Source organism: Akebia trifoliata, chromosome 11 (genome assembly GCF_017979445.1).
Source record: "Akebia trifoliata isolate Shusen 1 chromosome 11, ASM1797944v1, whole genome shotgun sequence".
Lineage (NCBI taxonomy): Eukaryota > Viridiplantae > Streptophyta > Magnoliopsida > Ranunculales > Lardizabalaceae > Akebia > Akebia trifoliata.
The window spans coordinates 34,519,005-34,543,992 of record NC_141385.1 but is presented as its reverse complement, the minus strand read 5'-3'; the positions used below and the strand labels follow the sequence as shown (position 1 = coordinate 34,543,992).

The following is a 24,988-nucleotide window of genomic DNA, read 5'->3' as shown; positions in this document are numbered from 1 at the left end:
AGTGATTATGACTCATTCGAAGGGTGTGCTTACCGCGAAAGCACAAAATCAAGAAATTTTCTATGAAGGTGGGTTGCTAGAACATCAGGGGTCTGAATCATATTAACAAAAGAAGAGCAGTTCGAGACCTAATATGTTCGGAGAAATTTGATTTTCTAGTTTTAAACAAGACCAAAGTCGAAAAATTTAGAGTTGCAGGTTTTCGTAAAAGCATACAGAAGAGCTGGAATTTTATAGATAATTATAATTTAGACGTGTTAGAAAGAATATGGGCAGGATGGAACCCGACGAAGATTACAGTGGAAATTTTTTTTGAATCAGGCCATATTCACTTTCAAGTGAATCGTTTAAGTGACAATTCGAATTTTTTTATCATGTGTATTTATTCTGGAAATTTTCACTTTGATAAAGTGGAGTTATGGAATTCGTTGATATTATTGGGAACAAATATTGAAGCTCCTTTGGTAGTAATTGGTGATTTCAACATTGTGCTATTAGAAAAGAAAAAATTAAGGGAAATCTTGCATCTCGTCGGAATTTAGAAGAATTTAATGAATGTATTAATTCTTGTGGCCTACAAGACATGACCACGACTGATCACTTCTTGTCTTGGAGCAATAAGGCAACGAATGATAGGTGTATTCTGTGTAGATTGGATAGAGCCTTAGTGAACATCCATTGGATTCAAAAATGGGCAAATGTGCGATTAAATTATCTCAACCTAGGTATTTCCAATCACTCTCCGATGAGTTTCAGTTTGGAGGACATTGTTAGAAATCGTAAGACTAACTTCAAAATTTTTACCTCATGGATTCATCAAGAGGGATTTCGCGATTTGGTTGAAAATTCTTGGAATACTTATATAGCCACTAATCCATCTTTTGTGTTAGCTTCCAAGCTTTGTCGGGTAAAGTTGGCCATTAGGAGTTGGAATCAATATTGTTTTGGTAATATTACTAACAGGAAAAGTGTGGCAGAAATCAAGCTCAAAAATATCCAGCAGCAAATCCAAGTTAAGCCCCTTAATACAAATCTTGCTCATCAGGAGAGGGTAATGGTGTATGAGTTGACAAAAAAGATTGAGACGGAAGAGGCCATGGTTAGGCAAAAATCTCGGGTTTAGTGGTTGAAAGATGGGGATGCAAACACCAAGTTTTTGTACTCTTGTTTCGCTTCTAATATTGCGAGAAATGGGATTTATGAACTCATTGATGATTCAGGGGCTACTATCAGAGGCGAAGATTGTATTGAAGATTATGCTATTGATCATTTTCAGAAGGTATTTTCTTATTCTTCTAATGCCCCTTGCCCATATATTCATTTAAAAATAGATTGTCTTTAGACCAATCTAACAGTTTTCTGCTCCTATTTCTAGAGAGGAAATTAAGTCTATTGTCTTCCAATAGGTTTAGGCTTCTATCACTGTGTAACTTTGTTTACAAAGTGATTACTAAAATCATAGCTAATCTTCTATCGAACCTTTTACCGTCTATTATTAGCTTGAACCAATTGACTTTCATTAGAAGGACATATTTTTGATAATATTTTACTAGCCCATAAATTGTTTCGAAATTCCCATCCTGATTCTAGTATTCCCTTTTTCTCAGTCAAAGTTGACTTAAAAAAAGCTTATGATAAAGTTAACTGAGATTTTGTGTTGAATATTCTCAATCAATTGGGGTGTGACCAAACTTGAATTAGAGAATGCATTTCTACTCCTAGATTTTCAATTGTTCTTAATGGGGTGTCTTGTGGCTATTTTCCTAGTAAATGTGGTTTGAGACAAGGAGACCCTTTTTCCTCTTACCTCTTCACCATAGTTATGGAAGCGTTTTCTTGTCTTCTAGAAGAGAGAAATTAGGAATAACCTTATTTCTATTCCTAATAGGACAAATCTTCCCCAAATTTCACATCTTATGTTTGCTGATGATATAGTCATATTCTCTAAAGATAGTGGTCATTCTGCGTCGAATATCAAAGTCCTCCTTGATGATTTTTTTGATATTTCAGGTCTTGAAACCAATGTTGAGAAGAGTAATTTATTCTCTAGTAGTTCTTGTTCTAATTAAAATCTTATTCTTCAAGCCTTGTCATTCAAAGACGGAAATCTTCCAATTCGGTACTTAGGTCTTTCTTTGTTCTCTTTTCGGTTGACGATGTCCATATGCTATCCTTTGATTGAGAAGATTCAAAAACAAATTGAGGGTTGGAAATCTAAATTTTTATCCTTTACAGGAAGGATTGAACTCATCAAATCAGTCCTATCTTCTTTTCAAATTTATTGGTAATCTTGTTTCTCTCTGCCCATAAGGGTCATAAACAAAATTGAATCTTTCTTGATAAATTTCCTTTGGAGTGGTTCCTCTCCTAGAAAAAATCATTCAGTTAGTTAGTCTAAAGTGTGTCGACCTTTTAAAGAAGGAGGTCTTAGTATTAGAAGGATGAAAGATTGAAATACAATTAGTCTCATGAAATTATTTTGGAAAATAATTAACAAAAATAGTCTATAGAGTAATTGGATGCGCAGGAGATATGTTAGACATGGTACCATTTGGAGATGCATTCCTCCGAATTATGCATCTTGGGCTTGGAGGGGTATTTTGAAGGTTCGAGACTTTCTAGAAATCACATTCGATTTTTAGTAGGTTGTGGATTTAATATTTCCTTTTGGAATGACCCTTGGTTAGAAGGTGGTCCATTGATTGACCAATTCAGGAGAAGATTTACCTTACGTATGAATAGAAATCTCGAAGAAAAAAAATCTGATTTTGTTGGGAATGATGGATGGGTAGGTCTTATTAGAGATGATATGAGGCTAACGGAAATTGCAGATCAAGTTGAAGCTCATCATCCTTCGTGGCCACATGAGGAAGATAGAATTGTGTGGAATGAGAATGTAAATGGGAAGTTTACTTTGAAATCGGCATGGAATACGATTAGAAGACATGATATGGAGGTTACGTGGTACAAAATTATATGGAATAAGATGAAAATACCATGGCATTCAGTTATAGCTTGGATTGCAATAAACCGAAATTTACCTACAATAGAAAATCTGAGAAAGCGAGGTCCATTGCTGATTTCTAGATGTGTTTTATGCCGAATTGATGCAAAGGAAAATGAATATTTATTCTTTAAATGCAAATATAGTGGAGAGTGTTGGATAAAGGTGCTGGAGTAGGCTGTGACTAATAAAGAAACAGTGGGAATACTTGAAGAGGAAATTGCAGACATTAGTAATTATCCGTGTTCTAATATTCTTAGCTTAATGTTATGTTCCACAATTTATCAGAGAAATCAAAAACACTATGAGGGGGTTTAACTTAGTTAAGTTGGAGTTTGAGTAGTGAGAAGCAAATAAAGCGGCTGATTGGTTAGCTAGAAATTGAGCTGTACACGAAAGCCCTATTTTTTAAAATTCTTCAAACACTCCTTTAGAGTTGTACAACATCCTCTTGGAGGATTTAAATCTTTGTTATTTTTGAAATAATTCAGCCATGGTGTGGGTTTATTAATTTATGGGGTGCTTATATAATTATCCATAGGATATAAAAGGTAATATCATTTTTAAGCATAAGGGTATACTTGTCCGTGCTGAAAAAGAGAAGTGCTTATTGCTTCAATGCAAAAATTCAGCATAAAAATAGTGCTGAATTTTTTTCACTTATTTTCAGCTATAAGCGCTAAAAATATGAAGTAAACAAACATGCTAATGTGACAAAAAATGCTGAATTTTATTTTCCATCATTAAGCACTGAAAAGTAGCACAAACATATAGGGAAATCTCCATATTGACCAAAACTAAAAACAAAGGGTATCTCTAATATTGACCAAAATAAAGGCATAGTTTCCATGAACACAATACAAACCGGAACACAATACAAACCGAAACACAAACCGGTTCACTTCATACCTATTCACGATCAGGCATAATAGGAGTGAATCAGGTAATGAAGCTTCAGAGCACTAAGAAATTGCATATTTTGACCTGCAACATTTGAGTAAATACTTTTAAAAGTAAAGATCACGTCTGTCACATAAGAAACAAAAGATATGCCCAAGGATACAATTCGGTTCTTGTATAAGATACTAGATAATTAAGGAGGTGGTTGCTCACAAGCAACTCTAAAAAAAAGAACAATTTGTTAGAAAGAAGATGAGACAAAAAGTGATTAAAAAATTAAAGAAGATGACATCCAGTTTTGCAATATTAACTATCAACCATGTGCATGTATAAATTGTTATGTATGGAAAATTGTTATAGAAACAAAATAACAAATAGAAAAACATACATTAGGAAGTTTCGGCTTCATGGCTAGATGGACTGCCATGATAGTATCCAAACCCCACATAAACTTTTAACAAGACTGACATACCCTTTAATGTTTGGAAGATAGATTAAGTAATTATCTAATGAACCACAGTACTAAAACATACTCTAATGGCCTCACTATTATGGACATTTATTCTCTTCTTTGATCCAATTAGAACGTTAGCTTATTTATCTCGATTAGGCATTAGCCTTGATATAAAATAAATATAGAGTTATCAGAGTTGACAATTGGATGCACATTCGAAGTATAGTTTGAAAGCATAGTAACAGAACTCAAAGCTCAACTAAATTGAATGTACAAGTAACTTTAATGAACGCTACTCAGTATATGTTTAAATTATTTTTTCTTGTTCACGTATTAAATATGATAAACGAAAGAGAGTTGATCGAGATGGTTTGATCATGTGCAGTGAAGACAACTGGAATGAACCATAGAAACTTTTAACAAGAATAACATACACATTAATATTTGGAATATGGATTAAGCAATTATCTAATGAGCCACAGTAAGAAAAAAATCGTTATCAAAGATTTTGTCACAATCATTGTCCCTTGAACCACCTCATAAATATATGCAAGTTAGTCTTGTTGTAGACAACACAAGGTAAGACCTAGTTTGTGAGTGCAAATGACCAGAAAAATAATGTTACATGAATTAGAAATGAATAAAATAAAGTGCAGAAAAAATAGAGAGACACAAGATATACGTGATTCAGCAATGTGCCTACATCCACGGGACAACGACGTGTACTTCTTTATTATTGAAAAACAATCCGAGAAGATTACAATCTCTCTTGAGAACTTGGTATCAGCTTTTTAAAAAAAACTATATCGTATTCGTTGCGATAGCCTAAATATAATAGCCACTATCTTCTTCTTTTTGTGTCTGGTAATTATCAAAAAGAAAAAAAAATCGTGTGTGCAACCTGTTCCACAAAAATTGGTCCCAATCCCTATTAAATAGGATCTGCAGTTTTCTATAAGATAACTGTTGTACACGTATGTTTTAACCTCTACGCGTTCTTGAAACTCAGGAGCCAAAATACTACAATATCTCTACCTTGGCAACCAATTTCAGGACCTCTACCAGCACATACATCTCCACCTTGGCATGAAATCCCAAACCAAATGGATGGCATTCTGACTATCACAAAAAACTGTAATATCCCTCTGATTAACACCCAAATCACAAACCAAACCTCGAAACCATATGGCCTCTTTCACCGCCTCTGTCACCGCCATATACTCTACTTCTATTGTAGACAATGCAACCACTGACTGTAACATAAACCTCCAAGATATAGGACTCCCTGCCAATGTAAAACAATAACCTGTAGTAGACCGGTGCCTGTCCAAATCTCTTGCATAATCTGAATCAACATACCCCATCACAATTGAAACCGACCATCTCTTATAAACCAAACCAATATCCAGTGTACCCCGAATATACCTCAATATCCACTTCATTGCCTACCAATGTTGCTTTCATGGGTTTGCCATAAACCTACTAATAAGACTGACTGCATGAACAATATCCAGATGTGTGCAAATCATGGTATACATAAGACTATCAACTGCACTAGCATAGGGAACCTGTGACATGTATTCCCTCTCATCCTTTGTGTTAGGAGATAACGTACCTAAGAGCCTGGAGTGTGCGGCAAAAGGAGTGCTAACTGGCTTAGCCTTATCCATGTCAAACTGACAAACAACCTTCTCTAAGTACCGTCTCTGTGACAATGTCAATCTGCCATTGTTCATGTCTCTCACTATGTCCATCCCAAGTATCTTCTTCGTTGAATCAAGATCTTTCATCTCAAACTCTAGGCTGAGTTTTGACTTCAACTTAACAATTTTCCCTATGCTCTTCGTAACAATGAGCATGTCATCAACATAAAGTAAGAGAAACATGAAAGACCCTTCATTTAGCTTCTTGATGAATACACAATGATCATACTCACTCCTTGCATACCGTTCATCAATCATGAAAGTATCAAACCTCTTGTACCACTGTCTCGAAGCATGTTTCAACCCATACAATGATTTTTTCAGTTTACATACCTTCTCTTCCTTACCAACAACAACATATCCATCGGGTTGAGACATAAATATGTCCTCCTCCAAATCTCCATGCAAGAATGCAGTCTTGACATCAAGTTGCTCTAGCTCTAAGTCAAACTACGCTGTCAATGCTAAAAGGACTCAGATAGAAATGTATGCTTTACCACCAGAGAGAAAACTTCATTGTAGTCCATACCTTCTTGTGGTGCATATCTTTTAGCCACCAATCTTGCCTTGTACCGTATACCTGTACAAATACCATTGGAATCTAGAATCCCATCTTTAAATGTGAAAACCTACTTGCACCCAATCGGCCTATTCCCTTTGGGATGTGTAACAAGCTCCCATGTCTAATTTTTCTAAAGAGATAACATCTCCTCATCCATAGCCTCCTTCCACTCCTCTTTGTGAACACTGCACAAAACCTGCTTATATGTGGAAGGAGCATCATCATATTCATCAAGAACTGAGAATGCACAAGATGCACCCTCCTCATAACCAAATCTTTGTGGTGTACGTCTGACTCTGGGTTCTCTACCTACTATTAAAGACGGTGTCTAAAACTGTTGAACCTGTTGTTGTGTAAGATCTATGTTCCTATCAGTAAGAACCTCATCATCTACAACTGTCTCATCAAGAATTAGATCTAGAACTATATATGTATCACTCCTTCTATTCATAGAAGGTACATCATATGTATGAGATCTAGGAACTCCAAGCTCCACCTACAGAGAAACTCCTGTATCCATATCTTTATCATAACTATCACCTCTCCAAATAGGAGAGTCATCTTTGCATTTCCCATACTTTGCGTACAACAAAGTCTCCCCATGGAAATTCACTTCTCGACTGATCACAAATTTCTACAAATCAGGGCACCATAGTCTACACCCCTTCACATTATCTGGGTAACCAAGAAATATAGCTTTTTTGGCCCTCACTCCAATTTTATCCTCTTTAACCTAAAAATAAGTTATATATCCAAATACTTTCAAGTTAGAATAATCTGAAACAATACCGGACCAGATCTCCATAGGAATCTGAGACTCAATAGCTAATGAATGAGAGCAGTTAATGAGATAGCATGTCATGTTTACTGCTTCAGCCCACCATATTCTCCCCAAACCTGCATTGGACAACATGCATCGTGCTTTCTCTAACAAGGTATAATTCATCCGCTCTACTACCCCATTTTACTGTGGTGTCGCCTTCACTGTAAAGTATCTCCTAATGCCATGCTCCAAATAAAACTCTTTCAAGGGATCCTTAGTGTACTCACCACCATTGTCAGACCTCACAACCTTGATCAGCCTACCGATTTGCTTCTCAATCATAGCTTTCCACTTCTTGAAGATATCAATGACTTCATTTTTATGCTTCATGGTATACGCCCATACTCTCCGGTTGAAGTCATCGATAAAAGACACAAAATACCTGGAACCCCCCTTTGATGCAACTTTAGAACTCCCCAAACATCACTGTAGATGTAATCCACAATCCCCACGATGCTATAAATACCATCACCAAAACTGACCTTATATTGCTTCCCATAGACGCAATGCTTACAAAAATCTAGCTTTGCCATTTTATCACTTCCAAGCAAGCCCCACTTGCTCAAAGTTTTCAGCCCACTCTCACTAGTATGCCAAAGCCGCATGTGCCATAATTGTGTGCGGGCCAAACTCTTCTTATCAACAACTGTAGAAACCATAACTCCACCTTTAACTACACTGCCTTGAAGGAAATAGAGATTTGCATGCCTAACTAACGACAGAAGCAACCTATCACCAAAATACACATTGTAATAGCCATTCTCACCAACATACATGTAGCCTTGAGCTTCAATCACCCCAAGAGAAATCAACCCCTTTGAAAGAGCTGGAACATGACGTATCTCTGTAAGCTGTCTACATGACCCATCTGTTAATTGGAATTTGACTGTACCAACACCCATAGTTTACAAGGCCGAGAGTCACCCATCATCACTGAGCTTCCCTTAACCTCACAGTAGGTGGTGAACCATTCCCTAACGGGACATAAATGATACGAAGCCCCTGTATCTAACATCCAGTCATCAGACAGATGATCATGAGAACCCGCTGTTAATGCCAGTGCTAAGTTACTCACGATGAAAATATTCTCTACCACATCTGGTGTCTCAACTACATTATCTACGCCTCTATTCTCATTCTCTTGCTTGTGATTATCCTTCAACTCTGAAAAATCCTTCTTGTAATGGCCCTTGCACTTATACTTGTAACATTCAACCTTAGATATATCTTTTCATTTTGATTGAGAACGGTTCCTTTTGTTATTGTTCTTCTTGTTGAAATTTATGCCCCTTGTCACCAAAAAACCGTGTGCTTGAACCTCCTCATTCGAAGCACTCTTCTTGGAAGCCTTTGCCAGTATAGCCTGAACAATGTCACTATAAACAAAATTTTAATTTTTTTTAATGTCTTCATCTGATCAACAAACGGTTCCCACTCCGGTAACAAAGAAATCAACATGAGCAATGCCTTCTGGCTATCTTCAAACTTAACTCCCAGGCTAACACAATCTGAATATAAACATTCAAACTTATTGATATGATCAGTCATAAGTTTACCTTGTTGCAACCTGAAAGTGAATAGCTTCTTCTGCATGTACATCACACTCATCTGATCATTCTGAAGGTACATAGCCTGAAGTTTATCCCAAATACCCTTAGTAGTCATCTCATCAGCGAAGTTGTAAGTCACGTTTCGAGAAAGACACAAACGAATTGTACTAACTGCCTTTTGATCCATTTTGTTCCACTTCTCAACTTGATCTTCTATCGCTTCTCTGATGGTTTCTTCTTTTCATCTAGTGAATCAGCCTAATCCAATCTAACTAGAATATCTTTACAATCCATCTGCCAAGCTTTAACATTCTTCCTCCCATTAAAACAAAGAATATTGAATCCATGAAATTTCACATAGCCATCATCCCACAATAAAGAACCCCTTTCAGACATTTTCATAAACACCTTGTAAACACAAACACCAAACAACTAGTATTCTGATACCAATTATTATAGACAAGACAAGCCAAGACCTAGTTTGTGAATGCGAACGACCAAAAAAATAATGCTATGTCAATTAGCAATGAACAAAATAAAGTGCAAAAAAAAATAAAGAGACAAGATATATGTGGTTCGGCAATGTACCTACACCCACGGGACAACGACGAGCACTTCTTTATTATTGAAAAACAATCTGAGAAGATTACAATCTCTCTTGAGAACTTGGTATCAGCCTTTAAAAAAAACTATATTGTATTCGTTGCGATAGCCTGAATATAATAGCCGCTATCTTCCTCTTTTTGTGTCTAGTAATTATTAAAAAAAAATTGTGTGTGCAAACTGTTTTACTAAAATTGGTCCCAATCCCTATTAAATAGGATTTGCAGTTTTCTATAGGATAATTGTTGTACACGTATGTTTTAACCTCTACACATTCCTGAAATTAAGGTTGGTTTGGTTCGATTTTATAGACAATCGATTTGATTCTAAGATGAAAATTTGAAAAACTGGTTGATTCAATTCAATTTTTGGTTTATAAGTGTCCTAGAATCGAATCAAATTGAGAACCAAACCAATATTCATTATATAGCCCATTAATTTAACACCTCAAATGTCCCTTCTCTTATTTCCCATCCCAACAAGGCTTTTGATTTTTTTTAGAAGGAAACCCTAACCGTTGTCATCATCCCTCACCGGTGATCCATCATCATCATCAGAAAAGGTACTCTCTGTGTGTGTGTGTCGCCCCCAAATTCCATCATGAATCCCCATGATTTCATGCCAAATTTGAGGCACTGAAAACTCTACCCAAACGTGATATTAACTTAAATACGATTATACAGTGCTAAAAAAAATACAACAGTGAAAAAAGAATAATGTATAACTAAAGAATATCAAAGTGCGAAAACAACCTCAATTTTAACCTATGATTCACTTAAAATATTCCAAATACACATCGTTAATAAAATAAAATAAATAACTAAATCCTAAAATATCATTAAGTAAACGAGGGCATCAACTCTTCAATAATGAACTCTAAGTGTTAACTCGAAATTTACTCTTCAAGACTAACTCCGAAATCAATCAAAACTGAAAGAGTGAAGAATCGATAAGTAACAGGGGAGTTACCTAACAAAAAATAAATAGCTCAAACTAATAGTCACCTAAATATGAGAAAAATCATTCTAAAATATTTTGGAAAGATATGCAAGTTTTTCTGTGTAAACAATAACACATGGTTAAATCATATTATACTCAAATAGCCTCAAATTATGCCATAACATAAAATTTATAAATTAGAAAATAACGAAAAAGTAATAAACATCTGTATCATTTGTCAACCTACCAGTTCTATTTTTAAAATAACAAATAAAATATCGATCTTCAAAATCTTATAAAATATTTAAAAAAATTTAAGTCAATTGAGAAAATGAGTAACTATTTTCATCAACCTGTAAATATTCAACTTTAAAATCTCATTCTTAAACTTTTAACGAAATAATTCTTAATCATAAAGTAAACATGTTAAAAATATAACTACAATTACTATTTAAAACAATTAACCAGATAAAATTTAGATTTTATAAATTAAAGTAAAGCATGTTCAATAATTAAGTACAAACAATGGTAGTATGTTTATTAAGTGCATTGAAAACCTTGTCTAGATACCATCCTAGTCAGGATTACGAATTATGTTCATCATTTAATAGATGTGGAACTCCACCGTTAATTTTTTATTATGTGGTTGGTCGCTGCACTTATCACGATTAGTTGACCATTTATCCGACTCAGGTTGACCGTTGACTATGACCATAACAAACAAGTCTCTTCACAATGTGTCAAAATGTTTGACTACTACTAGACATTTTATGATCATTAACTTATCATCTTCATCTAAGTCTATCAAGTGAACATATAGCTCCCTTAGACATCTTACATTACATAGTTTACGAGTAAAGTTACAAAGAAAACTCTCGGATCTCAGTCATGATATTAATCCTATAAACATCCCAACTTGATCAAACAAATTCGAGAACTCGTTTGAATCCAATATCGAGGGTTAAGTCAAGAGAATTTTATTCAATCAAATGGACCCAAATCAAACCAATCAAGAAAATAAGATTTAATATAAAAAAAAAATTGATTTTTGCCTGGTCGTACCTACCAAACGGCCAACATAGAAATAATTGGACAATTTGGTACATATGGCTAGGTTATTTTTTATTCTAACATTAACTTTGGTAATACTCAAGTTTAATTTTCATTGTCTGTACTTAGTGTACATCTGAATCCCATGTATACTTGAATTTTCACAAGAAAAATTATTTTCTAATCCCTTTTTAATTCCACTTCTACCCATGTTAAAACCCTCGTAATTTCTTCCATCTAGAGTCTTTTAATAACTACTCATTCTCCTAATCTTGACCCAAGATTTGCTTAGTCTCAACTTAAGGCCAATTACCTCTTCTAACCTTGGTTTATTAGGACTCATCAAAAGCAAATCCCTCTTCTACCCTTATAATCTTCTTCAAAATTCAAAGAGCTCTCATGACATTCAATATAATTTAATCAATTTCCAAAGCCTATGATACTTTTATCCATCTTAGAGAATATTCTATAACTTCTACCCAATGACCAACCTATTCCTAATTTGTTAGAAATTCTCTCTAGGGACGTGACCGAAGAGGCTAAAAACCTATCAACTAATTACATGTCATTGGACTTCAATCCCACACAATTGACTCAAAGCCAAAGGTTTAGGACCACTTTACCCCTTCCAAGGAAGTTTCTAGAAACTATTGGCTTTTACTAATCTATAATTTGATCATCATGATTGGTGAGACCTATAAGTGAGTGAAAGACCATCAAGGCCAAGGAAAGGAGAACTAATTATGATTTTTCATGAAGGTTTTAGTAAAATTATTGGGAATTTGAAGATTTAGTTCCAAATTATCCCCAAGGATCTCTCAAAATCCTATAAATATGAAACATTTCCAAAGTATATGGAAGAGCATATTTTGTTATTCAAAATTCTTCCCAAGCTACTCGAGCCTCCCTATTCTCTCAAACCTCTCCTAAAATCCATAGAAAAAAAAAACAAGAAAAAAAAGGAAGAAAAGAAGAAGACCAAGGTAGGGCTAAACCCTCCAACCTCCCCCTTCTAATCCCCCTATTCTTACACTGCAATTTTCTTTACTTTTAAATACTTTTCTTATTTAACTTACTTGCCTGCTTCTTAATGTAATTCTTTAAATTTCTAGTTCAGAAGCTTGGGAAGAGAGAGTAATCCCTCTTGAAGGTAAGCTCCCCCAATAAATCATCAAGAAGCTCCTTGGGAGCATTAGATTAGGTTGTTTTATTTTCATTCTTTATTTCCATACAATTTAAATTCATAGTGCAGATGCTTTATTTTCTTTACTTACTTGCACTTTCAGTTTCCTAAAGAGTTACCCTCTTAGGAGGTAATCTTCTCTTGATAAGTCAATCCCATGCATACACTTTGTATCCTACAAGTAACGATATAAGTCTTTAAGCTTATATCCAACCTTTAGCCAAGAAAAAGTCCAAAAATGGACAAAATTTTCATGCATAAAATTTGATTCCTATATGATTTTGTTCAATTCAAGAACATCACTTAAAGATCAAACTAACAAATAAAATCTCCTTAGGGAGCACATAAACTTGTTTTGAAGCTTTGGGCCCCTAAATGATGAAATTCATGTAAATTTCAATCAAAATACCAAGCTCACAAAAAAAATCTAACAAGCACCTATTTCTAGTAGGGGCTTGCTCATCTTTCCCTTTTGCTTATTTTTCAAAATAAAACTATAATCAATTTTCTTAAGATTTTTTTATAACTTCTTTTATCTTAAAAATCCAAAAAAATGAGGTTCTAATTTCTCTTTTGATTAACAATTGGTAACCATCTTAGGATGGGAGGGACAAAGTGCCTAACACCTTCCTTGTTCCTCATCCGAACTTCCTAACCTTAGTTTTCTAGGTAGACCTTTTCCCCTTGTTCTTTGGATATGTGAATCACTACAAACCAAGAAAAATATAATTTCAAAACTCTTTTATAATGCCAATTCACATCTTATTTGAATGGTGGCGACTCATAAACTCGTGTAGATGAGCTCAAACCCCCAAAGGTTTCAAAGCCCACATATTTACAAATTCCTTATACATCTCATACTACATAAGAATGTCACTCCAACATGACATGACAAACTGTCCTTTTAGGTTTTCACAAGATCTTTAACAGATCTCAAAATATATATATATATATATATATATATATAATATATATATGGGAGCGGTTCAGCGGCCCCAAAGTCTTCCCACTTTGGTGCCTAGTTTTTATGGCCATCCGATGGAAACGAATCCAACGGCTCAGTAGCACTAACCGGTTTTAAAGTTAAAAACTATACTACTTAATTAACGTCCCCTCTAAAAATTAGGTATTCAGTTTTAAATCCCTCAACTTTCTCTCCTTCTCTTCTTCGAATGTCTCTCTCCCTCATAAAACCCCAACTGAAACCCATCGACGAACTCTCTCTCTCGAAAACCCATTTCTCAAATAGGAGAGAAACTCTCTCTCTCTCTCAAAGGTGAAGTTCAAATGACAGTAAGATCTTTCAAGTTCTGCGCCTCGGATGCTCAAGTTTCATTTCGAACGACACTAAGATCTCGTCATCTTAGGAGCTCTCTCAACCCTCTCTCGTCGTCGTCATCAATCCCTCTCTCTCTTCGAACTCGCATCTTCTTTCAGAAATCTTCGAACATCTGTAACCTAAGTTTTGTGCCCTCTCTATAGTTATAGCTCCCATCTCTCTCTCTCTCTCTAGTTATAATTTTTTGATTTTGATTTGGTTTTGAATATTTAGCTTCGGAATTGGTTTTTTCGATTAGGGTTACAAATTTGGAGTCGTTTTCTATCAAATTTTGGTGATTTTGATTATAATATTTATAATTTTTTTTATTTTGATTTGGGGTTTTATTATAGGTGTTGGAGTTGGCAGTGAGGAATGATGAGGAGTTGAGCAAATTACTTGGATCTGTTACGATCGCTAATGGTGGAGTAATGCCTAACATTCACAATCTCTTGTTGCCCAAGAAGACTGGTTCTGGATCTTCAAAGGTTATTCCTGCTGACAATGATAACTAGGTTTTGGAGGAGGAGCTACGTCTTACTTGTTCAGAAAAAAGTGGTTTTCATAGTTGGAAAAGGAGATGAGGTTCAATGATTGGAGATTGTTGGTGCAATGAGTTTTTTCCTCAAAAACCATTTCAGAGATTTTTTTTTTTTCCATTTTAGGTATGAAGTATTTTCCAATTTCAAATTTTGTGGATTAGGTTGATGGGGAACCTTCATTGAACTTTTATTTCAGGATTAATATCACTGATTGGAAAATCGACTCCATTGCTTTTTTTTTTTATTATCTCAAACTTGATTATTCTTTGTCTTAGAATTTCTTTTTCCGATTCCAAGGAAAGTAAATTGTTCATGGGTTCAATTCTTGATTACCTTCAAAATATCGTAGCAACAGATCAATTACATTGCCTGTTTAAACTATTCGGAAATTCTTTTCATTTGAGAACTTTTTGGATAGAAATTTATAATTTATTCGTGCTTGCCTACAAAATACAAAGGAGTGTGGATTGAGTATGCTGCCCAATTGTGTTCCACTCTATGCTGTAGTCTCATACTAGATTTTGATCAACCTAATCTACCAAAAGAGAGAAGAAACTTCTTAATTTCCAATCCGATGAAATATTTGTATTTTTTTCCTTAACTCCATTTATCATTTTTTTAGTAAATCTAGTCTTTCTGAATATGAAATTTAGTTAATGTTCTCTTTACTAACATGCTCACATTCCTTGTCTTAACTCTTTGCTTATTATTTCTAATGGTGAGGCTTAAGCAATGGGAGCGAAAGGAATGTAAATCAAACAGCCTTCCTATGCTACAAAAAATGCATGTGAAGGTAGGTGATACAGTGAAAATTATCTCTGGTCACGAAAATGGTAAAATTGGAGGAATTACTAGGATTTTCAAGCACAACAGCAAAGTGATCGTGAAAAAATTAACTTAAAGACGAAGCACATGAAGAGCAGAGAACAAGGTGAGCCGGGGCAGATTGTCAAGTTTAGTTTTTTTGTTTTTTTTTGTTTTCATCATAGTATGCACATCATTCATTACATATTCTTTATTTAACGAATTTTCGTAATGATATATCTAAATTTTTTTTCAATTTAGCTTTATAGGTTGAAGCACCGATTCACAGCTCGAATGTGATGCTCTACTCAAAAGAAAAGGAAGTAGCAAGCCGAGTGGGTCATAAAATCCTTGAGGATGGAAGTTGGGTCCGTTACCTCGTGAAAACTGGGGAAATAATTGACAGCAGTGAGAATTGGAAGAGAGTGACCAAAGAGACAAAGGAAGCAGAGATGGCTAATTCCTCCTAAGACTCGTTGTAGACTTTCTTTGTGCATGTAGTTACTTACTGGATTACATGTATTTAATTCTCTTCTTGTTCTTGTGTTTTTGGGTTCAAATTCTTTTGGCATCATGTCTTGCACTCATTTTTTCATCTGTTGTAGACTTTCTATGTGCATTTAGATGCATGGCCCTGTTGTTTTTTTTTTTTTGGTATTACGAGCTCATAAGTCTCAAACATGTATGCTGCCCAATCTTTGGTGTAACAATCAGACATGTTCTAAAGCTCCTAGTTTCTCAAATATCTTGGATTACATATGTGGAATTCCTATAATTTTTTCCTGGGTTATATGGTATATGTAGCCATTAGCCAATATAATTTTTCAAAAAAATTAATCCAAGTCTAGGTAAAGGGGTTCTTTTGTTTTTGAAGTTCAAATAATGCAACAATTAGGTCGTTGGAGCTACCGTGTCATTAGTCAAATATTCAATATCTCAATAAAAATTATAATTTATAAGATATTTGACCAAATTATTTTACCTCTCATGTGTTACTTGCACGTGCATTTAGTTTTTTTTTTCAAACTTACAAATCCTCACTTTCAAGTGTCACAAAGTCTAGCTAGCATAACAACTAATACTAAGAGCAACTCCAACACAAATAGTCATAGTAAGCGCAACAGCTCCAACACAAGTAGTCATACTAAGTGCAACTGTAACACACTCGAGTTCTCAATTTATATTCTCTCCCAACAGCTGTTATACCATATCAAAATCCCCCAAAAACACAACAACGCACTCGAGCCTTGACTCTCTACTTCAAAATTTTCTAGAGAGAGCATGAGAGGCAAAAGAAGAGAATAGATTTCTCTCTCTACTTGTTAGCAGTAAAAAATGATGGCAATTATAACACATCTTACTGTAATTGAATTTGTGAAATGAAGATGTCTTAAATAGGCAAAAAGAAACTCCACAATAAAATGCCTAAAAAGATGCCCCCACAAATATGCTTCAAAGTAGAAATTGAAAGAGGATACAAAGCCCAAGTGCATTGGAATTGCTCTAAAGTACAGGTTTTGTTTTTTCAATTAATTTGTAAGTAAAGAGAACATTAACTAAATTTCATATTCAAAAAGACTAGATTTACTAAAATAATGATAAATGGACTTAAGGAAAAAAAAAATACAAATATTTCATTGGATTGGAAATTAAGAATTTTCTTCTCTCATTTGGTAGATTAGGTTGATCAAAATCTAGTATGAGACTACAGCATAGAGTGGAACACAATTGGGCAGCATACTCAATCCACACTCCTTTGTATTTTGTAGGCAAGCAAGAATAAATTATAAATTTCTATCCAAAAAGTTCTCAAATGAAAAGAATTTCAGAATAGTTTAAACAAGCAATGTAATTGATCTGTTGCTACGATATTTTGATGATAATCAAGAATTGAACCCATGAACAATTTCCTTTCCTTTGAATCAGAAAAAGAAATTCTAAGACAAAGAATAATCAAGTTTGAGAGAATAAAAAAAAAAAAAAAGCAATGGAGTCGATCTTCCAATCAGTGATATTAATCCTGAAATAAAAGTTCAATGAAGGTTCCCCATCAACCTAATCCATAAAATTTTAAATTGGAAAATACTTCATATCTAAAATGGAAAAAATAAATCTCCGAAATGGTTTTTGAGGAAAAAACTCATTGCACCAACAATCTCCAATCATTGAACCTCATCTCCTTTTCCAACTATGAAAACCACATTTTTTTTAACAAGTACGACGTAGCTCCTCCTCCAAAACCTAGTTGTCATCGTCAGCAGGAATATCCTTTGAAGATCCAGAACCAATCTTCTTGGGCAACAAGAGATTGTGAATGTTAGGCATCACTCCACCATTAGCGATCGTAACAGATCCATAGAGAGAGGGCATGAAACTTAGGTTACAGATGTTTGAAGGTTTCTGAATGAAGATGAGAGTTCAAAGAGAGAGAGGGATTGACGGCGATGGACGACGACGATGAGAGAGGGTTGAGAGAGCTCCGAAGACGACGAGATCTTAGTGTCGTTTGAAATGAAACTTGAACATCCGAGGTGCAGAACTTGAAAGATCTTACTATCGTTCGAACTTCACCTTTGAGAGAGAGAGAGAGAGCGAGCACTTCTCTCCTATTCGAGAAATGGGTTTTCAAGAGAGAGAGTTCGCCGATGGGTTTCAGTTAGGATTTTGTGAGGAAGAGAGACATTCGAAGAAGAGAAGGAAAGAAGGTTGAGGGATTTAAAACTGAATACCTAATTTTTAGAGGGGGCGTTGATTAATTAGTACATTTTTTAACTTTAAAACTTGTTAGAGCTACTGAACTGTTGGATTCGTTTCCATTGGATGGCCGTAAAAACTAAGCACCAAAGTAGGAAGACTTTGGGGCCACTGAATCGCTCCCTATATATATAAATCATACAAGTGTGTGGATTGGATATCCGATTTCCTTCCATGCAATGGGCCAAACCGTAAAAATAAACAATACAGATCACCTCACAATAACAGAATCATAAATAAATACGCAATCATCGCTTCACGATAACAAAAATAAATTAACTCCTTGATATCCACTAGCCACTACATGCAAACAATGAGAGTCTCCACTCTCGTTTAAATAAAATAAAGGGCGTCGCATTTACAATGTGTTCCTTTCAAAATTTCTATCTTTAAACCATTTTCTTTCTCAACAACCTTTGTATATTTGTTTTTAAATTAAAAGTAATTTTTTCAATCAATTCAAATTTTAACATTATTTTATAAAATAATTTTAAGACAATGAAAAAAAATGGTCAAAGATAGTTTATGAAGGTAATTTGGGGTAAAACCATCGATGATTGGTTAAAGCTATTAAAAACAAGTGAAATTTGACTAAATGTCAAAAATGTGATTTTTCAAAGTTTTTCAAATTGAAAACGGATTTTTGCAGATGGAAGTCTTAAATAGGATATTTAACATCGTGTAATTTTTAAAGTTTGGTTCAAATAAAAAGTTAAAAAAATCGAAAGTTGAAAATCTAACAAAAATGTTAAAAATCGCATTTTGTTCTTAAACCTAAAAATTAAATTTTTATTTATTGAGTTTTGAATTTTTAAATTATTTTCCATTATTTTCAAATGAGAGGTACTCCCTTATTTTCATTAAATAACTTAAATTACATGGACTTAAATCATTACTAAATCATAAAATATATTATCATCAAGAATCATTGTCATAATTAATCCATTCTTCTATTTCAAATCAAGCATCAAGACCTTTCCTTAACTATGAAATCTTGTTTTCTCTGGTGTTCATCAAATTGTACATATCTTGATTTTTTTTCCTAATTCGAAATTCACATTTCATTAGAAATCTAACTTATTCTTTTATATCAAAAATCTATCTTGGCAGTAATCTATTCTCAACTGCTCATTTGCACAAAATTAAACCGAAGTTATTCCCCACCTCTTGTATATTCGGATATCGACCTTCAGATTTTCAACATTTTTCAATTTCGTGCTTGAAATATGGTTTGCATTGAACTCATGACGTGGGTTGCCTCATGTAGACACCCCATTTTTGCACTCACCTGATTAATCAACTCGTCAACCCGATTGCAACGGTTCCCAATGATGGATGATTATTCCAATGCTTTATTTTGTTACTAGATATGTTTTAAAAATCCGGATGAGGTATCTCGAACTAACAAAACTATAGAAACTACGGTACAATAGGAAAATATAACTCCAAAAGTTTAGAAATCATCATTTTTCAGACAAAAATAAACTTTACGATAAAAATCACTAAAAAATGACTAAATTACCAAAATACCCCTAACCTTAAAACATCCCTAAAACCTACATTACACTTAGAAAAACTCATTCAAATACATAAAACAACAAATCGAAATCAAATAAATCATTTTACCAATTTTCAAAATTTGATAAAATTACGAAAATGCCCCTCATAAAATTCATGACCATTTCGCACAAAAAATTTCATAAATGATAAAACTGATATTTCCAATGAATTTCTTATGAAAAATCGATTCTAAAACATCCTGGAACATAAAAAATTGACTTGAAGTGCAAAAGTTCTCTTCAGGGGCAAAACGATAATTTTTCAATTAAAAAAATTTTAAATTTCGAAATTTATAAATAAAATATTAAATAATGTAAAGTTAAACATTAATAAAATTAATTTAAAATTTTGAACCAAAAAAATCGATCAATCAGACTCTCAGGCAAAATTGTTGATGGTTGTCTAGATATTTGTTAAAGGACCCTTCCATTTGAGGGCCAAAAGAATTAAAGATATAATAAAGGGGGGTTCTCCAAAAAATTAAAGTCAATCAAGTAAGACTAAAGTCAAGATCTTAAAGTCAATTAAGTAAGACTCAAGTCAAAAAATTAAAGTCAATCAAGTAAGACTAAAGTCAAAATGTTAAAGTCAATCAAGTGAGACTATAAGTCAAAATCCTAATAGAATTCTAATTAAACAATAACTCTATTTAAAATAATCCTAATTAAATAATAACTCTAATTAAAAACAATTCTAATTAAGATATAACTCTACCTAAAACAATTATAATTAAACAATAACTATCTCTAAAAGAATTATAATTAAACATTAACTTTATCTAAAAGGCACTTAAAAAATCTATAAATAGGGGTCTCCTAGAACCTATTTTCGTATGAAAAAATAAACCCTAGAAAAAGTAGATCAAAAACCTTCCCTAACCTTCCATTAACCCTAATTTTGAAGCTCCAACTCCTTACCTAACATCCATACCCTAACTTTAGCTCAAAAAATACCCAAAAACCCTTCTAAAATACCTTAGAATCCATAAAAAAAAAAAATAGAAAACTCACAGATCCAAAAAGAAGATACCTCAACTTAGAGATCAGAAATTAGATCCGGCAACAGAACGAAGCGAGGAATACTATACAAAGAGTTGTTCTATCAGATTTGAGGGAACAAAATCGTTGCATTCGGAAAAGGTAACTATTTTTATTTTTTTTATTATTTAGGTCTTGTTAGTAATGTAGTTTTATTTGGGAATTAGTAGAGACCGACGTTTGCCGGGTGGGGTTGGTGCCTAACACCTTCCAACCCCGTAACGTAATCCCCGGACCCGTATTTTTATTTCGTAGATTAGTAGTATTTACCGTTTTAGAGTCAATATTCGGTTCCTAGACCGTACTAACTAGGTGGCGACTCCCAAACCTCAAAGGTCAAAAGCGGATCTGCGCACCAAGCGGATTGAGGGCGCTTTCAGTGGCAACTCCACTAGGGACTATTAAGGATTAGACTTGAAAAACCGCAAGTATGGGAGCATTGCCAGGATGACCTAGTTTTTTTATATTATTTAGTTTGATTTATTTTATTTATTTATTTATTTTTGTGACTTGATTGTGGATGATTTTGGGTATTGTATTTTTGTCCAATTAAGGGTCACCTTTTGATGACCCCTAAATAATGAAAGACTCAAATTGACATATGAAAATGATGGAATGATGAAGGTTGGGATAGCAATGTTAAAACATTTTTACAGAATATTCTAGTAAGAATTAAGTCTGGACACCTATTAATAAAACGTTGATCTTATCGAGTAGATTAATTTAGAACCTGAATTCACTCTATTTCGTTATCGAGAACCTTGGATATCATCGATGCAAGTTCAATCTGTAAATCTAGAATTGTTACTGAATGAAGGTTGGGACAACAATGTTAAAATATTTTTATAGAACATTCTAGTGAGAATTAAGTCTGGACACCTATTAATACAACATAGATCTCATCGGGTAGATTAATTTAGAATCTGAATTTACTCAATTTCGTTATCGGGAGCCTTGGATATCATCGATGCAAGTTCAATCTGTAAATTTGGAATTGATGTTAAAAGAAGGTTGGGACAATAATGTTAAAACGTTTTTACAGAATATTCTAGCAAGAATTAAGTCTGGACACCTATTAATAAAACGTAGATCCCATCGTGTAGATTAATTTAGAACCTGAATTCACTCTATTTCGTTATCAAGAACCTTGGATATCATCGATGCAAGTTCAATCTGTAAATCTAGAATTGTTGCTGAATGAAGGTTGGGACAACAATGTTATAACATTTTTATAGAACATTCTAGTGAGAATTAAGTCTGGACACCTATTAATAAAATGTATATCTCATCGAGTAGATTAATTGAGAATCTGAATTTACTCAATTTTATTATCGGGAGCCTTGGATATCATCGATGCAAGTTCAATCTGTAAATCTGGAATTGATACTAAAAGAAAGTTAGGACAATAATGTTAAAACGTTTTTACAGAATATTTTAGTTAGAATTAGGTATGGCTATCTATTAATAAAACGTAGATCCCATCGAGTAGATTAATTTAGAACTTGAATTCACTCGATTTCGTTATCGGGGACCTTAGATATCATCTATACAAGTTCAATCTGTAAATCTGGAATTGTTACTGAATGAAGGTTGGGACAGCAATGTTAAAACGTTTTTACAGAACATTCTAGTGAGAATTAAGTCTGGACACCTGTTAATAAAACGTAGATCTCATTGAGTAAATTAATTAGAATTTGAATTTACTCAATTTCATTATCAAGAGCCTTGGATATCATCGATACAAGTTCAATCTATAAATCTGGAATTATTGCTGAAAGAAGGTTGAGACAGCAGTGTTAAAACGTTTTTACAGAACATTCTAGTCAGAATTAGGTCTAGGCATCTCTTAATAAAACGTAGATCCCATCAAGTAGATTAATTTAAAATATTAATTCACTCAATTTCATTATTAGGAGTCTTAGATATCATCGATGCAAGTTCGGATTGTATTTTCTTAATTCACAGAAAATTCAAATTTATCTAGTGTTAGCACAATTAATGTTCCTGAGAGCGAGCTCATCACAACAATTATCATCCTATCATCAATGTAACATCTATTGGAATCTCGATTTATTTTGGATTACCCAAAAGTGATCATTGATTGGACCTTAAAAATTATAAAAATTGTGCCTATTGTAATGTTTGGATTTGATCAATTATTATATGCCATGCTCATTTATTGATTTGCCATTGATCTTGATCAGATAGATAGTTGATGTGCTTATTGGTGATCTTAATGATGTTATTCGATTGGCATTTATTTTGGTTAATATTCATATGGTATCAATGTGTGATGGTATTATCCTCTCAACATGAATGCATAGAACGGAGGTGCGCCTTTTCAAAATCATAATTATACTATTGTACACACGTGCACTCACATTACATTTGCATTAGTGAAGGAGAATTTTCAAAAATTCAATGATTTAAAATTTTTTAGTCTAAGGAGAGCTTACCCTCAAGGATTTAGATGCCTTGACAAATTGTTGAATCAGGCTCTAAAATGACTTGTCATTGGCTTTGGCATTCAGATTGGCTATCTAGTTTACTTCCACTAAAAGGAAGAATGCAGAAAATTTAGAAAGTTTTTTTCCTATTAAAGTAGAGAGACGTCTTTCTCTAAAAAGAAGATTGTTGAACGTTCTTCTTCTTCTCCATTAGACCCACGTCCTCTTCTCTTTTGGTTGCACCAATACTATAAGAAAGCTCCTTCTTCTGAGCTCTCTTCTTCTTCTCCATTGTTGCAATCACATTTTTGGTAGATCTTTCTTTCACCCTCACGTCTCTATTCAATTCTCTTTAGTGCCCTTACTCCATTGCAACCCTAGTTGCAACCTTATCTCTCAGCCCTCTATTAAAAAATGTAGTTGTTATAACATCATCTCTCAGCCTTCTCTTAAAAAATGTGGCTACAACAACATCACCTCTCAACATTCTCTTAAAAAATGTGGCTACTTCAACATCCATTCTCTACCCTCGTCTCTCACATCTCCATCGTAACAACAACCCAAGTCTCGCTTCATCTCTCTCTATACCAATGACTTCAACATAAACACCCGTAGCCATAGCCACAACAATTAGCATTAGCGTCTTCATCGTCTCTTCTTGTAGCAGCAGCAATCACAGCCAATACTCACAAGCTTTTTGGGTCGTTCCTGAAGGAATCAATTCGTTGCTTTCAATCCTATAGGTGAGTTTATTTTGGTTTATTTTTATTATTTTTTGTCCTCTTCCTTCTTTCCTTATTCTTCATGGAAAATTCATTTTTTTTTCTCTTTATTTTCATGGGCTCTTATAGTTAAATTCGTCCCTACATTGATGTCACACATTCATTTTTGGCATCATGATCATCAAAGAATTTATTATGAAAGAGATTTTTTTTTCATGCTTGCAATGATATGTAATGTTTTATCATGTTTCGAATGATCTACAATAGGGAAAATGCATCTTTTTTAATTTTTTCTTTTTAAATGTTGATAGGATTAGGATAATAATTTCTTTTTTGAAAAACTCTACAATCTTTATACTAAAATCAGATTTGTATGACTTGTCATGATAGAGGTTTAAGCTTTTTGCATTATTTTCGGTTGGAAAATATTTTTTTTGAGATGACTTCATCATCTTGTGCTTAACTTGATTTATGTATGACTTTGTGATGACTTAACTTTTGTGATTAGGAATAATTATCCCATATGATTTTTACAAGGAATTTGTGATGAGTTGAAAATTATTCCATGTGATTAATTCATTTTTTGCCTTGACAAATACGCATGTCATTGAATGATAATTATTTTGAAAAAATTGAAAATTATGTATGCACTCCAATTTTGTTAATTTAAGAATTGGATGAATGTGGATTTTTTCTTCAAATTTGAAAATTTTTTATGCATTGCACTACGTCATAATGCGTCAAAAACGACTGCCCCTACAATTGTAAAAAAAGTCATTTTAAAAGGAGTGGTTTTTAAAAAATGATTGTCCTTGATAGTTGGGAAAAAATGACTGTCTTTAATAGTCGGAAAAAATGACAGTCGAAAAAAAAAGACAGTCAAAATGACGATTTTTGATAGTCAGGAAAAACGACGGTCTTTGACAGTGGCTTATTTACAAGTGCACACATACGACAATTATTGACTGTATTTTTATTTATTTATAAATTAAAAAAAAAATTCAATAGCCAAAAAGTGCAAATTGAGGCTGTA

At 33.7% G+C, this 24,988-nt stretch overlaps 1 long non-coding RNA gene across 1 annotated transcript; it reads left to right on the top strand.

Annotated features, from left to right (window-relative positions):
• The first annotated feature begins 15,323 nt into the window (after window positions 1–15,323).
• Window positions 15,324–16,010, top strand: LOC147391357 (uncharacterized). The gene is made up of 2 exons (XR_015170230.1): window positions 15,324–15,562; window positions 15,705–16,010. It is a non-coding gene; the product is annotated as an uncharacterized LOC147391357 (long non-coding RNA).
• Window positions 16,011–24,988: the final 8,978 nt, after the last annotated feature.